Source organism: Pseudochaenichthys georgianus, chromosome 13 (genome assembly GCF_902827115.2).
Source record: "Pseudochaenichthys georgianus chromosome 13, fPseGeo1.2, whole genome shotgun sequence".
NCBI classification, from domain to species: Eukaryota; Metazoa; Chordata; class Actinopteri; order Perciformes; family Channichthyidae; genus Pseudochaenichthys; species Pseudochaenichthys georgianus.
The window spans coordinates 19,892,304-19,908,881 of NC_047515.1; the positions used below are offsets into that span (position 1 = coordinate 19,892,304).

The following is a 16,578-nucleotide window of genomic DNA, read 5'->3' on the forward strand; positions in this document are numbered from 1 at the left end:
AATGATATAACCCATGTAATCAGATATGTAACCTACGTAATTGTGAGCCAGGATGGTCAGCAAAGTATAAATAGTTAGTATAGTTGACATAGCCATATTAGATATGGGTATGGTAGATAATTGGGTTGAAACACACATGGCTTTCCCCCAGAAGCCTACTCTTTGTCCTGTGTGCAACCTGAGGTCAAGGTTGACTTATTGTGACTTGCTTGTTACTCAAAGGTCACGTTTTTTTGACAATTTTGCTACAATAGACCCACAATGGGTTCTCACGCTGGACTCTTTCTACTTTCAAATAAATATTATATTTCAAAATCCAGAGCAGCCAGTCAAATTTACAACAATTCTGACAACCCTGCAATTGTAGTTCAAGCACCTCTCTGAAATGAAATGCTATCACATGTGCTTATCAATTTCATTGTGGGACAGAAGTTTACCACCTATAGCCAACGGTTTTATAAGCTTTAACACACAAACTTTCTTGCAGAATATTATCCTTTATATATTTTCATGGTTGTATCACAAAGTATTGCAGAGCTTTTTGAGTTATGCCCATACATTACAAGCTCAACAAACTGTGAACATCCAGTTCAGCAAAAGTCTACCATCCAAAGTCTACCAGCAAAAACAGCAACCCGAAACATTACTTTGAAGGCAATTGGTTAGCCCTCAAGATTTCCAGGGGATACATGTGCACTGGAAGTAGCTTGACTCTAGCTTAGTTATAGCTATGATAGGCGCATTCACACCGCAGTACTTTTCACACAAAGGTTCATGAGAACTTAGTTCATGAGACTCCCCTCAACTATAGAAAGAGCTTCTGTAGTCATCCATATCTCTCTTTCTCTCCCTCTCTTTCTCACTCCATATCTTGCCCTATCCATCTCTGTCTCTGAGGATACCTCTCATGTTTTCTACACTGGCCTATTAGGGTGCACATCCAACCGTTGCCACATTAAAATCCCTCTAACCCAGTGCTTGTGGATCCCTCTTTTTACTGAATAGTTTGATCCGTCTCAGACAGCAAACACTACATTCATATTCTCCCACAGATCAGAGACAAAAGAGCCCCAGACCCATGTGCTGTACTGACTGGTGTGTCATCTGTGCATCATCCAGAAAGTGAGAAGGGAAGAGAGAGGGGATGAGGCGGGGATACTCAAATATATGGTAACGCTGCATGAATTTTTCATCTGCCAGCAGCTGTTTTCGTAACCTTTTCTCAGGGCAGTCACTGTGGTTTCTGCAGTGCCAGAGAGTAATTGGAACGTCAAGCTTGACAGTCATGGGAATCTGAAGGAGCGCGAAAAACAGAAGAGGTGGGGTCGGTGGCCATGGTGGCAGGTCAGCTGCGGGGGGACAAATGTATTGGTCTCTTGGGTCTTTGAGGACACAACGGGCATGTGTGTTGTGGTGAAAGGAAGTCCCTGGCAGCTTTCCCTTAGAGGGAGTCAGGCAAGAGACAGGATGCTTATCCCTAGAGAAACTGCCCAACCCTCTGTGCCAATTTTGGTCCTGCTGCTGGTGCATGATGGGAAAGAAAAATATCCCTCCTTCCCTTTTCCCTCCCCTGTGAAAAGCCTCCTGACCTGAATACAGATGCAGACGAATAATACTTGCTCTGTAGACGAGGACAGTCACAAGTTTTTGTGTATTCATCATCTAAAATCCCCCTCTCTTACCCCTTCAAGGTGAGGCTTTGGGCGTGAGGACTGCAGCATCAGGCTCCGGCTTGTGAACCATGTGAAAACGCACAAGAAGAGAATGTGAGAAGCAAGAAAAACAAGCAAATGTGTCTGCGCAGTTGAGAGCTGCAGCCCTATTCAAAATCATACTGGGAATCACAACACTTTTTAATAATTCAGGATGAATCGAGGAGAACAAATTCTGCAGCAAGCTAGTAAGCCAAATAAATGATAGAAAGGGAAAGAATACAACAACACTCTGTAGGGCTGCTCGATTATGGCAAAAATCATAATCTCGATTATTTGGGTCTATAATTGATATCACGATTATTAAAAACGATTATCCATTTACTTTGAAAACACCCATTTATTGAAAAAAAAGATGTGAACAGTATGTTTTTAACAGTTGATTACCCTGAACTTTAAGTATAATTCAACTGAAAAACCAAAAAAAAGAATTAAAAAATAAAAAATAAAATAAAATAAATAATCCTTTTATTTCGATTATGTTATTTTCATAATCGTTGCAAGCCAACATCGTAATTGCGATTAAAATACAATTAATTGAGCAGCCCTAACACTCTGTACAAAAGTCTGAATGACTGCTATAGGGTTACGCTATACATCAGTCTATAGAGAATTCTTTAGGCATAGCATATGCTGTGCTGCTTGTTTTTTTGTTTTTTTTGGCTCACTCGCACACAGTAGGAACTGTAAACCTCACCATAATGTTTCATTTAATGTGTGCTAATCTATGGTGCTAATGCATAAACATTGAACCTATTTTTTTTTCTGGGGGAATACTCTCTTCCTCTAACTGGGCTGACTTTTCTACTGCCAAACACAATTTAAAATGAACAGTGTTCCATTTTTTCCGTTATGGGGCACCTGTTCAGTCTCTCAAACAATACTTTCCTCCTAGCGTGGCGTTAAATTCTAATTAATTTGGTCTCAAATGAGTCAATTCATTAGTGTTTTTTACTTCTCACCGACCCTGGCTCAAACCACATCTCATTATGTTCCACTATTTTTAATTTCTTTCCACTGGCATCAAGGTAGTGACTGTAAAAAAACATTTGCCAATTAGTAGTCCGAGCCCTTGTGATTTTGCTACTCTTGCTAACAATTCCAATTTACATTAATTATTCATGTTGAGGCCGCACACACAGTTGTCCCTGCCAGTTAGGCTTGAAAGAGAGGAAGTGCTGCGGTAAGATCTAATCCTTTGTGTTGACGCTGTTGTGTTTCAAATACCACAATTTAGCATGTCTGACATCGTGTTTTTCTTATGTCGGATTATTCTATGTGGATAATGTTCTGTAGGCGTCATGTTGAAATCTATGATGTATGTATACCATCAAATGGGATCACAATATCTTCCATACGTATCAAATACATTCTTGGATATGTGGAAATACAACTTGTCTGTCTGCAGAATGTGTTTCAGTCTATATTCCAGATGCTGCTTGGGATAATATATTTCTTTGCCCTTTTTCACATGTTTATTATGTCCTCTTGATTCAAAATGAAACAGTGCCATTCACCTCACAGCTTGTTACTGCAAGATGCGGCGGACTAAATACCCTTTGGCTTATTGTTCATACTTCTATATCTTTCACAACAATGTCTTGTTTACTATTGTAACTGGAGATAAGCTTGAGCGCTGTGAGTGTTTACTGGGCTGCAGGGGTTGGGCATGCTGAGCTTGGGGGTCACAGGACTGGTGCTGGGAGGTCATGGCCTTTATGTTCAGAGATACTCTTCTGGGAACACTGCTTTCTTTGCCCAATGCAAGTCTTAACACACATGCACTCGTCTGATATGTGTCCTCTTAAAAAAGGGGGGAACACTGGAATACCTGCACAGCAGCTTGAGTGCAGGCCGAGGGAGCAGACCTGGCTGTGAATCAGCACCAACCCAGACAGATGTTGCACACTTGTTGCTCCTCCAGACAGGAGACTCATTTGCACTAATCGTGGTGGAAGAGGTCCATCAGTAATTAATACCAAACGTTTTTATAATCAGGAGACATTTTCTTAGATGCATTGTTGAATCAGATTTTCTGGGATTAGAACTTTGAAATATGACAAAGTAAGACTTATGTGGTTTTATTTCTGCTTAGCTAGACATATTGAAATATCTTTTTGAAAAGTGTGAGTATTTGAGATGTTGTGATTTACATCAGAAGGAATAGGAACTGATCCGAAAAGTAGTAAAAGCATTTTCTTGAGTGTATGTGTAATAGAAATGGCCCCCTCCTTGTGCATTTTTCAGAAGCCCTCACAGTTTCCATATATTTAATATTAGATAAACGACAACTCTATATCCTGTAACTCTTACACTACATTCTCTCACAACACACACCTACTTTGCTATTTATTTGTCTTCCAGAGCTGTCTATTGTGAAGGCCCATTTATATATTTTGACACCTGCCATGTCTCTCATTTTTCTGCCGTGTCAACTTGTTTTATTTTGGCCCTGAAACATTTGTGAAGACAGAGGTACCGGACGCTGCTACCCCTCCCAAGGCTAGATCACAAAACAATCATGGATACATTCTGACAGAGGTTTTCTGCAAACGTGCATATTGTCTGGTGTGACACAAACCGCAGTGACATGGCAGAACGCTGAAGGGATTGTCTTAATACGACTAGCCATCTTACTCAGTCAGCACATTGTCAACTCAGAATATGACCTCTATGTTCTGTTGTCAGGATGTGCAACAAATGTTACAGATCAAAACTCCCTGCTCGTTGGAGTGCAACTGTTGGGTCAACAACTACCAGAAGGCCAACAGTAGAAACTTCAATATGAGTTGTCACATAAACAAGACCACATTTATACTGAAAGTAGTGCTTTTACAGTTGATGCTCATTACTTAACACAACAACGTGGTGTACAAACAGTTTTATTTCACACGTGTATATATCACATTATTCAGGAAGACAATGTAGGACATGGTGAGTAGATGAGTAGTGTATGGAGAGTGAAAGCCGAGGCCTTTTATTTCTATAGAAGTGCTTACACTTGCTAGGTGGGAGGTAGAGATCTGCAGAGGGCTCAACACCGAGGTAACCGGAATGGTGCGAATCTCCAAAGGGGAGAGAGAGTGTGTGTGTGTGTGTGTGTGTGTGTGTGTGTGTGTGTGTGTGTGTGTGTGTGTGTGTGTGTGTGTGTGTGTGTGTGTGTGTGTGTGTGTGTGTGTGTGTGTGTGTGTGTGTGTGTGTGTGTGTGTGTGTGTGTGTGTGTGTGTGTGTGTGTGTGTGTGTGTGTGTGTGTGTGTGTGTGTGTGTGTGTGTGTGTGTGTGTGTGTGTGTGCACCTGCAGCCAGATCGCCCTAGCTGCTCCCACGCAGCGCCAAGAGCTTTTCCGATCAGCAGCATAATAGTGTCATCATTGCATGGTTTCGTAAGCCAGGTACTCCATGCAGGGACAGGAAACTCAGTGAATGTATGCAATCTAACAGATAGATGCAAACCAGTGTGTGTGTGTGTGTGTGTGTGTGTGTGTGTGTGTGTGTGTGTGTGTGTGTGTGTGTGTGTGTGTGTGCGTGCGTGCGTGCGTGCGTGCGTGCGCGTGCGTGTGTGTGTGTTGTGCCTGCTGTGAGGGGCCCTGGCAGATTGAGCTCTCGGCGCGCCTTCCTTTCTGCCACATCATGTAACTTGTACAGTACAAGTTGTACTGTGCGGAGACTTTGGGAAAAGGAGGGTGTTTACATCATAAACATGGTCTGAAATTTGGAAATAAACATTTGAATCATTTGTTTCTCTCTCTTTTCTGGAGGAATCATCTTCTACCAACTGAGAAACAGAATTGTTTAACGTCCAAACTTTAAAGTTATCTTCATCCGAAAAAAGTTATTTCAGCGGTGTCTATATCAAACTTTTAAATATCTTTTTTGCATTTCATTTCACCAATGTTATATTTTATTTTTATTTTGAAAAGGATCAGTCTGAGATTTTAAGACTGGACTGATCATATGGCTGCCTATGCAGTGCTAAGACAGACAAGGTTTGATAAGGTATCCTGAAGTTGTTAACCCCTGTATTATTTTATTCACAAACTTATAAAAGAAAATATAACTGCAAAAAAGTCACATTCAACCGAATATGTAATATTGAAATCTGTTCTCTGTCCCCCTATGTTGTGAAGTGTAACCAAGCGTAACGCCTTTATCTCCGTGCTGTGGTTAACAAGCATGCTGGCATGTCTAAGTGTGTGTGATAGTGTGTGTGTTAATATCCTGTTGTAATGATCATCCTCATACGCAAATGGAAAGCATATAGGTTGAAAACAACATACTGTACATGACATTATATTCAACGTTGTGAAGCATAATTGCTTGGTTGGTTAGGGTTAGGTCGTTTGGGTTTAAATAAGTACCGAATGTAGTAATGTATAATTAGATGTGGTTACATTATAGCATATTGCAGTAATGATAGAATGACAACGTTTTGACTTCTGGTTTCACATTGGCAAACTCCGCTCGATCTCCTGGGAGAAAGTCCTGTGTTCGTCTGACACATCAAACAGACCCTTTAACAGAGCATTTATAAACATGTGTGCTTATAATAATTATCTGCTTGTTCCTGACAAATGTAAATAGCTTCATCTATGCTGGTCCATGGAAACGTGCAGCAGTCTATAGGTTTAGAGTAGAAGGCTTTTAATGTCAATGACACCATCTGAGACGTAGACATATAGTCCCTCAGACATCATTACATCCCACTTTATCTCTTATTCCCTTCATACCAGTCCTCCATCCTCCTTTATCATTTTTTCTCCTTTTACCTTCTATCACTTTGAACAAATCGTTGTACTTCTTTCAATGTTGACAATGTCAGTGAATTTATGAACTTCCCTTTGACCACTGCGTCACGGGCTCTCCCTCTGCAACTAATCTGTGTTTAGAGAGACATCCAGTTAAATACCATGCAGACTTTTACAATATACATCTTTGGCCTACTTTGTGGTCTCTCAAAGAGAATGTCTAACATTCCCTGGAGAGTGTAAATCAAATATATAAAGGGATGTGAGTAGAGTAAACAACGCAGCCTGCCAAATATAGCCACATCAAAATGTCAAAGCATACTATTGTGACAATGCGGCCAGGTTTTAGTTTGTTATTAAAAGGCAGGGAAGATGGTTTACAAGTCAGATTCAGATCGGTTATATGACTTATCAGCAGCTACAGGAGGTCTCTGTTTGAAAAGTGGCTCGAGAAGATGTTGTGCACTCGACCTCCTAACTTACAGTGACTGTTAACCTCCTCATCCATCAGTGGGGAGAGCAGCCGTGACACAAAAAACCTGCTTCTTCCATCCGAGCCCTGACATACCCTAATGCCTGTCCTTGTGCTCTCTCCCTGTCTCTTTGGCACTGTATCTCTCTGTTGCATTTATGAAGTCTTCTGCCTCTTTCTGCCTCTATGAAGTGCGCAACTAAACAAGTTTTAATTATACTTTGTGTTACCTTATCTTCAGTGCCTGTCTGTTTTCCCTTGATACCCTTTTCTTTGAGGGAAGAGGCGACTCGGGACTCACGTTGGCAATAGTGTGAATTAGCACACGGACGCAAAGGGATGAAAGACCAGTTCTTATTATGGCCTAAATGCATGAGAACACTTCTGGGAATAGAGATGTGTAAATGAGCTCCACACACCAAGTGCAGTCTTTTCTGGGCTGTTGTTTTGCTCTTTTGAATAATTGACAACGCTGTGCTTGTAAAGACAGGGACAAATCTGCTGAGTTAATGTCCCAGCCAGAGGAGTTTTAGCACCAGACACCATCAATCCCCCCCCACATAGAATTGTTACTGCCGTGGCAGTTCATAAATCTTCTGTAACCCCAGCTCAGCAATATATAAAGTCAGTATTCCACCGCCATGTTCTGTTTATTGTTTCGCTGGAGAGCTGGCAGCGGAAGACATCTGCTATATTTACCCTCTAGATTACGTTCCATTTTCCAAACAACACTTGAATGTCAGGCAGGTCCCAGCATTGGGGCTGGGGGCATATTAGCGTGATTGCTTAGGGCAAACTGTAGGCTGTTCGAGGCCATCTGGGGAATAAAGAGACTTGTAGTTTTTGTCAGAGTTAGAGCTGTCAGGGGTGCACACATGGCTAAGAGAGTGATCTTATACTGCGGTATGGGGCAGAGCCTTGGCAGTGTTCACTGTCAGACTGTGGCATCTCTGTCTTCCTCGGCCTCTCATAGGAATTGAGCAGTGTTTGATCGAGGCCTTGAATAAGAGCAGCAGCTACCAATAACCGTGACATGGTAGTGACTATCTATTAGCCTGACTTTTTTTTTTCTTGCTTCTTTTTGTCTTTTTTTGACTGCAGGCAAGGCAGGATGCAGCTTTCTCTTCAAGGTCCCTTGCCAACGACGGCAGATGGGTGGAAACCTCTCCTTGGAATAAAAACAGCTCTGAGCTTTCCCCTTTTACTCACCATTAAAATAAAAACTACCCCTGCACTGCCAAGCGAACAAAAAACATATCTGATGGTGTTTTCATACACACTGGACTTATTCCCTCTTTAGACCATTCTGTTGTGACATCTGTCCCTATGTTTTTCCAAAATGTGCAGCCAAAACAAAAGTGTTTTGAGAGTAATTTGTTTTCGGAACCGTTTTCAACCTAAACAAAAAGGCACCTGGGTTTTAGCCGTGCAAAGGAAAGTGCTTCATTAGGATGCACAACTGAAACCCTGCAAGATCAAGGTGATTGGAATGTAAAACGACCAGCTACCGGCTTCACAACAGTCTCTACGCATTCTTCCCAAAGCAGGGTCTCCCTAGCGGCCTAGCCACACCTAATGTCATAAAAAAAAAGGAAAGGCAGAGGATTTAATGTAGAACAATATACTAACATGCATAAAAGGGTCTTACCACATGCACCATGTGTCACAATCCACCTCAGCAACTCATTTGAGTCCAGCATGGCTCTGTACTCTTTACCCAAGTACTGGAATAATTTGCTTATCTCTGGCACGCAAGGCAGCACCTTGCATCTCCATTGTGTGTTTCAAACCCAGTGTTTCTGATGCAACTTCTAAATGGCTTGAATGGTTTTCATGAGCAAGGGCCAATACTGAAGAGAAAAGCCTGTAGTGAAAACAGGCGTCAAGGACTTCACTCTCATTCACAGCAGTAAAATATATAAGGAGAGAGTGTGGCTTAGAACCTTTCTGCAGCAGAAACACAGCATTTTAAATGGACATTTAGAGAGATATAGAGGGTCAATTGAACTGGTAATTCCAATCAATGCTTAGCCCCATTCTTTAATAAGGTCAACACATGATTCTGCTTCTATAAAATACATTTAGGACTATTCAAAGACAATTGTCAGGGATTTGAATATAAAAAGTGGGGTGATCATAGAAAAGACCTTTGCCTATATTTTGTGATTACTACAACTCCATCTGTTTCTCAGTCCTGCCCTTTAAAAAAAGACTCCTCTATCCTCTCCTTATCGATCTGTTTGATCAGAGTGTCCTCCTCTAGCCATTATACAAGACAACATCTGGTGCAAGCCTGTATCTCCACGATTCCCTCTTGAAATATGAAATGCTACTTTCAAGGAATTGTTGAATATACATCATGCCTTAGTTGGTTACTTAGATTATTTTAATAGGAAGTCCACACACTTCGTTTAAGGAGAACCCAAGATTGCAATGGCACCTCAAATTAGCCTTATCTCCCTGAAATAGGTTAGAGAGAGACTGGTTTTTAAGTGGTTCTGCAGTTGCAGTATCACAGGCCACAGCGTGCATTATCATAGCAGGACAGAATTAATCCTAACAGGCTGCACCAATTACCTGAGCCCTGACTGTTCCCAAAAGTCAGTCTGAGCCGTGACAGAGGTATGAGCACAGATAACATTTGCCAGAACAGACACGGCAGATATTACAAGCACTAAGCTCAGATGTGACTGTGACACTAGCCTGCCTCATTAAAGCCACGGGCTAGGAGGCCGGCTATCCTTGGAGCTGTGGAGCAGGAGATGAGAGTGACAAAGCCTTGGAAAAGAGAATGGAAGATGATTGTTGCTCCTTTCTCTTCATCACATTCCCCTCTGAGTGTTTTAATTTCACTCAGCAGCCAGAGCAGAAACTTTCATTTGGAAGCCTCTTTAAGCCTGCATACTCCAGAGACCGAATTAGCCATTGTTTTCACGTCAAACATCTTGAAATAAATGAGTTCTTACTGTGACATGGGTGGAGTTTGAGATTAATCTGATGCATAATAAACAAGATGAATCAATGCCAGGACTCAGATCAGTTCAGACTTAATGTCACGGGTATGCATGCCAGTGTGTACATATCTAATACATGCCTAAGCTCACTTAAGTCTAAATTCCACTACATGCTCCGCTCAACCCGACTTGACACACTTTTGGTGCCAGGCACCTTTAGACATTTTGTTTTTTCAATATAGATGACAACCTCGGTGTAAGCGGGAGATCAGCTGTTAGCTGCTCCATCGCTTGAAAGTTCCATGACAACGTGAGACTCGATAAATCCTTTAAATGGGCAACCATACATAGTAACGTCTGCACGTGGGGTACAGCCACTGTTTTATATTAACAGTACAGCATAGTTTTGCAGAATGACATTTTTTATTTATTTTTTTTAGCAATAAAAAAAGGACAAAAAATGAACATGCAGAGTTGGGTTTGTGCAAAATGCCAATGACACGCTAATGACAATCCTCGCACTAATCAGTGGCCTGCAGTGACCTTACCTTATAGTATATTTTCAGCTCGCTTGAAGGTGGTATTGAATAGGGCAGGGGTGCCCGATATGTCAATCGCGATCGACCGGTCGTTCGCAAAGATAGTATGGGTGGATCGCATGGCATTGAAAAAAAAAGTTAGCCTATCATCCTTCCTTACTATGGCATTTGCCACTTGATTGACGTACAGGTAAGCCAGTCTGAGATCTCATCTTTTCTAACACGCAGTTCACCATGCATGCACGGTCAACCGTGCCAGCTGCAAATCAACAGCGAGCTGATTACCTATAGCCTTCCAATTTATACAATTCTACTAAAGAAAGGGTATACAATTGGTGTAATGACCAAAAATGTACTGAGTTGTATTGTGCCATACGGGTTCATGCAGTTATGCAAGGTACACCAACATAAGGTATACTCAGTATATATATAAATAAATATATGTTTAGCATTTGTAATGTAGGTAGATCATTTTGACTTGGTCATTTTAAAAGTAGCTCCCAAGCTGAAAAAGTGTGGGCACCCCTGGAATAGGGTATCAGGTACAGTGCACAACTTTTTCTATGGAAACCAAAAAAGAGCGAGTCGAGTCGAAAGGAACAGTACCGAGCAGTGACAAACCAACTACCAATCTGTCTCTCTCTTGCTTGATAATAAGGATGCCAATGTTCATGACAGATGTTCCCTTCTCCCTTTTTCATGACCTCTGCTCTATCTTGCAATGATATGCCACTCCATCCTGAAGCTTTTCTAACTCTCAATGCCAAAAGGGCAGGTGCCCAGGTGTTGGTGTAGCTGAATTGCTGTCCTCAGCACACAAAGGCAATGTCGCCTGGGGAGGAAGGCTCAGGAAGGGGGAGAGCTGTCAAAGTAACTGGAGAGCACCTGGGATTACTGTCAACTGTCTCCTGGACAGTCTCCCTCTGCCCCTCCCCCACCCCCCTCTTGTCTTCTAATATCCATGGCATTCTCATTGACCTTTAAACTACAATTAGCCACTTAATCAGAAATTAATTATTAATATTAGAAAAACCAACAGGGCTTAGGCTGTTTGTCTCTTTCACCTCATTATCATCCGCTAATGACCATCCATGAATCTAATTTCCACAACAAAGGCGGAGGAGATGGCGTTTGCACAAGAATCAGGTGATTTTTTTAAAGGACAAATGGAGATGGACAGTTTTTTTTCCATTTATGTGCTGTAATTTTCACCCCTGACTCCCTTTCCAAGTCGGAATGTCCTGTGGATTTAATCACTCAGATGTCTCTTCAGACTTCATAAATAAGAGAGTCCTCAGCTGCATAAGAGCACTGCACCTACTTCTAAACTCTGAGGCCTCGTGCAGTAATTCAGTGTGAAATGGTTGACAGGGAAGAGTGAAAAATGGCTCCCAGAAACAGTTCATGACAAAAAAAACAGTGACATGCGCACCAGTCAGTGATGTCTTATCCATTAGACACACACACGCACGCACGCATGCACGCACACACACACACACACACACACACACACACACACACACACACACACCACACACACACACACACACACACACACACACTCTTGTTAATTATTTGTCATCTTCTGTTTTGTGTCACGTGCTGAAACTGCCAGTGGCTTCCATGGAAACACTTCTGAGTATTGGCCACTAAATAAATGGCTTTTGGATTGGAACAGTCTCCGTTGGCTAAATGAGATGTTTGGAATGCACTGACAGAGCCAGGGGAGCATTGTTTGGCAGTAACAAATGTGATTCTGCTTCCAATAATTTGTCATGTTATTCTGTCAATTACTCTTGATGCCTTGAGTCAACAGACTACCAATGGGTCAATTTTCTGTTGTTTGTTTCCTTGTAATTTTAACATTAAAGTGTATGCTTGTAAATGTAATTTCCATGGATACTTGATTCTTCCATTTTAAACTGAAAAAGGTATTTGTTATAAACAAGTGACAGACAGGAGTAGAAATGTTGTCCTCCTCTCAGATATGCTTTCTATTTTTCATGCGGCTTATAGATAGATTTAGGGGATCAGTTTGAGGTTTATATGTTTGCTCCTCTCTACATTATCCTCTTCACTTCTCTTCAAACCTTCTCTCCTCTAAACCCTCAGTCATCAGTCCACACTGCCTCTCACACGCACGGAAACACAAGCCCGACTGTAAAGTACAACAATGCAGAGTTGACAAGGAGTTATAGCAGTGGGCTGACACTGTGAGAGGATTAGGAAGATGATCATTTGAGCAGGGAATCTCTTTTCTTTAAATAGAACTCTCTCTGGGCCTCGATGATTGCTCAAACTTTGCAACATACTACAGGGATAGTTGGCCATTTATTGCTCTTGTGCAAATTAATAGTCATATAAAATGACCAGTATGGGGTTTGCTTTGAGGTGAATCCTGTGTCTTCAGAAATACCTGTTTGTGAAAAAGTACCTTTTCTATATATTTCTTTGGTTTATAATTATCCACATAGCACTTGATGTCTGTGAGTCATATCATCCTTTGGTTAAAAACATCTCCCTGACAGAGGAGAGGAGCCCCTTGACGTGTGCAGTCATTAGATATTGTGGAAAACCAGAATTAGAGCCGTGTTGGCTGTAGGGCTGCTCTGACGCCACCGTGAGATAAAGCAGAGAAAGGATGCTGAAGAGCAGAGGCCACAGGTGTATGCTGCTTTCTTCATGCTGAACTCATTCATGGCATATCATGCAAACCTGTCTGCTTGTACTAATAACCTCATGAGCAATGTGCTACTTTAACATTGGTGCGTGTGATTGCAGTTGATTTACAAAATATGGTTTCGAAGGCTACAACATTTCATAATCACTGCAAGTAATTATCTCAGTGTATTGCCAATCAACCGAGTGAACATGGAAGATTAAGCAACCGACCGTGTTGCTTTATTTAAAGGACATCTTTGAATGTGAAAAAAGTGAAATAATTAGTGTTCATACGAATGCTGATGCGTTTGCGTGTGTGCACAATCGTAAAGCTTGTATGATCTGTTTTTACAAAGCACCTTGTTTTCTTTGCGCTAAATTCCATTAAAGAAATCATCATGTTAAATGCAAATGGTTTGAGTTATGGCATTAAAGCTGTGTTTTGCATGTTTTAGCATGTTAAGTATGATGTATGTGTTACATTACAGCCAAAGCATACCAGTTTTTCAGAGCATGACATACGATTCTAGTACAGGATGAAGATTTACTTGTAGAGAATCTAAACGTTTTTGTTATAAGTAATCCATTGCATGTTTATTTAGTTGCTTACATTTTTAGAGTCACAGGTCACATTGTCCCTGTGTAAAGTATGTAGATACAATGTGAAACTGTTTTGTTTCATATTCAAAGGATTGCGTTCAAAGGTCTGAAATGTCAAATGGGACATGTTCCTAAAAGCACCAAAGAAATTGATTTTTAAAATAGTTTCGTCCTGTTATAATAACATGCACCCTGCGTAAAGGATTAGAAACATGGGAGTATTCATGTTGTGAGGGATAATCTCAAGCATGTTTCTAGTCTTTCAAATAGAATGCTGTTCTTAGTTCATATGAAACAGTGGCTGCCCATGGGAGTGAAAACATCTATGACATTAAGGTCACCAACACATTCGTAGTAAAAGGCCTACGACATGCAAAATCAATAGTGTATGAAAGCAATGTCCTTAGAAAGATTGAAGTAGACAGTAGTATAAGTATGCTCATCTTTTGGTTTTAGGGTCAAGCACATTGACACAAGTGTTGCCTGCCTGTCTGTCTCTGCTTGTCTGCATGGATCATTTGTTATGTGCCTTACACTGCGCATGCCAAAAGGTGGCATAAAGCAGAAAAAACCCTGAGTTTAGCCCTTCCAATAATCCTGAATAACATGTAGCAGGAATTACAGCACGTAACAGCACGGTATGTTCAGTGGACATCTCGGAGCTGTTCTGACAGATCATCCCTTGTGCCCACTCTATGGCTGACTGACTTTTGAAGGAAAAGAGAGATTGTGAAAGCGACACAGCGAGATGGACAGAAAAGCCAATACAAAAATGGAGTGACAAGTATACTATGCATGGCTACATAAATATACACATGTAACCAGCGACCCACTCACTCACACACACACACACACACACACACACACAACACACACAACACACACACACACACACACACACACACACACACACACACACACACACACACACACACACACACACACACACACACACACACACACACACACACACACACACACACACACACACACACACACATCGTTCTAAAATCCATAGAAAAGACACACAATCAGGATCACAAACACCATTCTTACTGTTCAAACAGAGATATGAAGACTCTGTTGTCTCACCTGCAGTTGAATACACACCATAACTAATGTACATGTTTAGACATATTTGTGGATGACATGGACATGATCACACCTTGTCGCAGCATTGATCCACCTGTACAAACTCACGATAAAGAGATCAGCAGCCGGAGACTGTCAGACAACGTGTGAATCAGAAGGACATCATAAAATCGACATGGCAATAACATGGTAATTAGACACAACAGTAAAACCATGTGCGTGTCAGCTGGGTTATATGTGAATGTTGAATAGTGGATCTGTCACAGATGCTGTGCCCGGTGCTTTAGCCAGGCTCCATAGAATGTGTTATTTCAGGTGCAAAAAAATTAAAATTCACCAGAGAACCTCTGCACTGTTCCTGCCAAGGCTGATGCATCCCTATCTCACTATTGTAGACTCAGGCATGCTGGCATACTTTTGGCAGACTGGTGAAATCTGTGCTTTGAAGTCCTTTGTCGTGAATGAAGTGATTTTCTGTCCGGTACTGAGCAGCAGTAGGACAGCTGATTCACATACATAAACCTTTTACAGACCAGGGATGGAGCATGTTCTGAGTACAAAATAATCAAATGCCAATCACTTCTGTTTTCTCCCATTTAACCCTCAACATAAATGGAAGATGATTGTGTACAGTAGGAAATCGCCTCCTTAAGGAACTGTTGATAATAATGACACGTTGTCAAGAGTAATAGCGTTTACCAGCATGCCCATTAGTTTGACATGAAAAGAGAGACAGACATGTTTGCTCACACATTAAACAGTAAAGAGCTAATTCTGGAACCACACCGTGACTCATGGTAGTTCACACTTCTTATGAATGATGAAAGAGTTTGGTTATGAGAACGCAGGTTTAAACAATAGGCGTTTACTCAATGCTGTTATAGCTAGCACTCATCACCGTGGTGTGTTTCATGTCGACTACTGGAACAGCAATAATAGATCTAACGGCAGTAAAGAGAACATGTTGTTTTTCTCTGCCCCTGAGGCTCACAACAGAAATGCACACAGTCTAAACAGATGGGGTACTTTTCATAAGATACTACTACATATTGTACAAACATAACACCAACTCATTGTTGTATGATGACTCCCACCAAGCATTTATCTGTGTTTGTGTATGTGTGAGAGATTGTTATTTTGCTATATACTGCATGCAAATAACAAAACAGAGCAAGCTTTTTGTAACTCATGACATGCTAGTGATATGCAAGGCTTGGTCTAATGCAGTGGTTCCTTAAGTGGGATCTGGGGACTTCCCAATCTCCCGAGGTGCTCCAAGGGCTAGCAAAATGAGGAACAGTTTAATTTCACTATTATTTCACTCCCTCGATAATGGCTCAATGGGAGCATGTATTACTCTGAAATCTATTCTCATTAGAGATTCAAGTTTTTTTCTTCCCACTGTTGTCAGACACCCAGTGCAGACAGTTTTGCAGCTGTGTGGCCAATTAAGGACTATAAAAAGAAAGAAAAGGTCCTTGGGACAAAAGATCAGTTTGTTGTCTAATTTGTATCATGGTGTCTTTTGATATTAAAGGGTTAGGAGCTCTCCCCTTTCATTTGAGGGGCTAAAGGTCTTGAGTATTAATATAGTGTGTGGCCAGTGGAGAATAACCTTGTGAACTGCGGGTTGATCCATCACATCTAGATGTACAGACACACAGCAAATAATAATGCTTCAGCAGAGTGTAATGCTCGGAGAGATAGCCTTGTGACCCGGGCGCAATTCATAAACTGCAGTGCGGCATCAGCCGTATACATATCACATAGGCTACTTGTCCCCATGTTTCCTTTAAAAAAATGA

The 16,578-nt window shown here is 41.3% G+C and overlaps 1 protein-coding gene across 1 annotated transcript in view; it reads right to left on the reverse strand.

The window, feature by feature from the left end:
• The window catches only part of rtn4rl1b (reticulon 4 receptor-like 1b), a 205,205-nt gene that overhangs the window by 187,604 nt on the left and 1,023 nt on the right, over nucleotides 1-16,578 (reverse strand).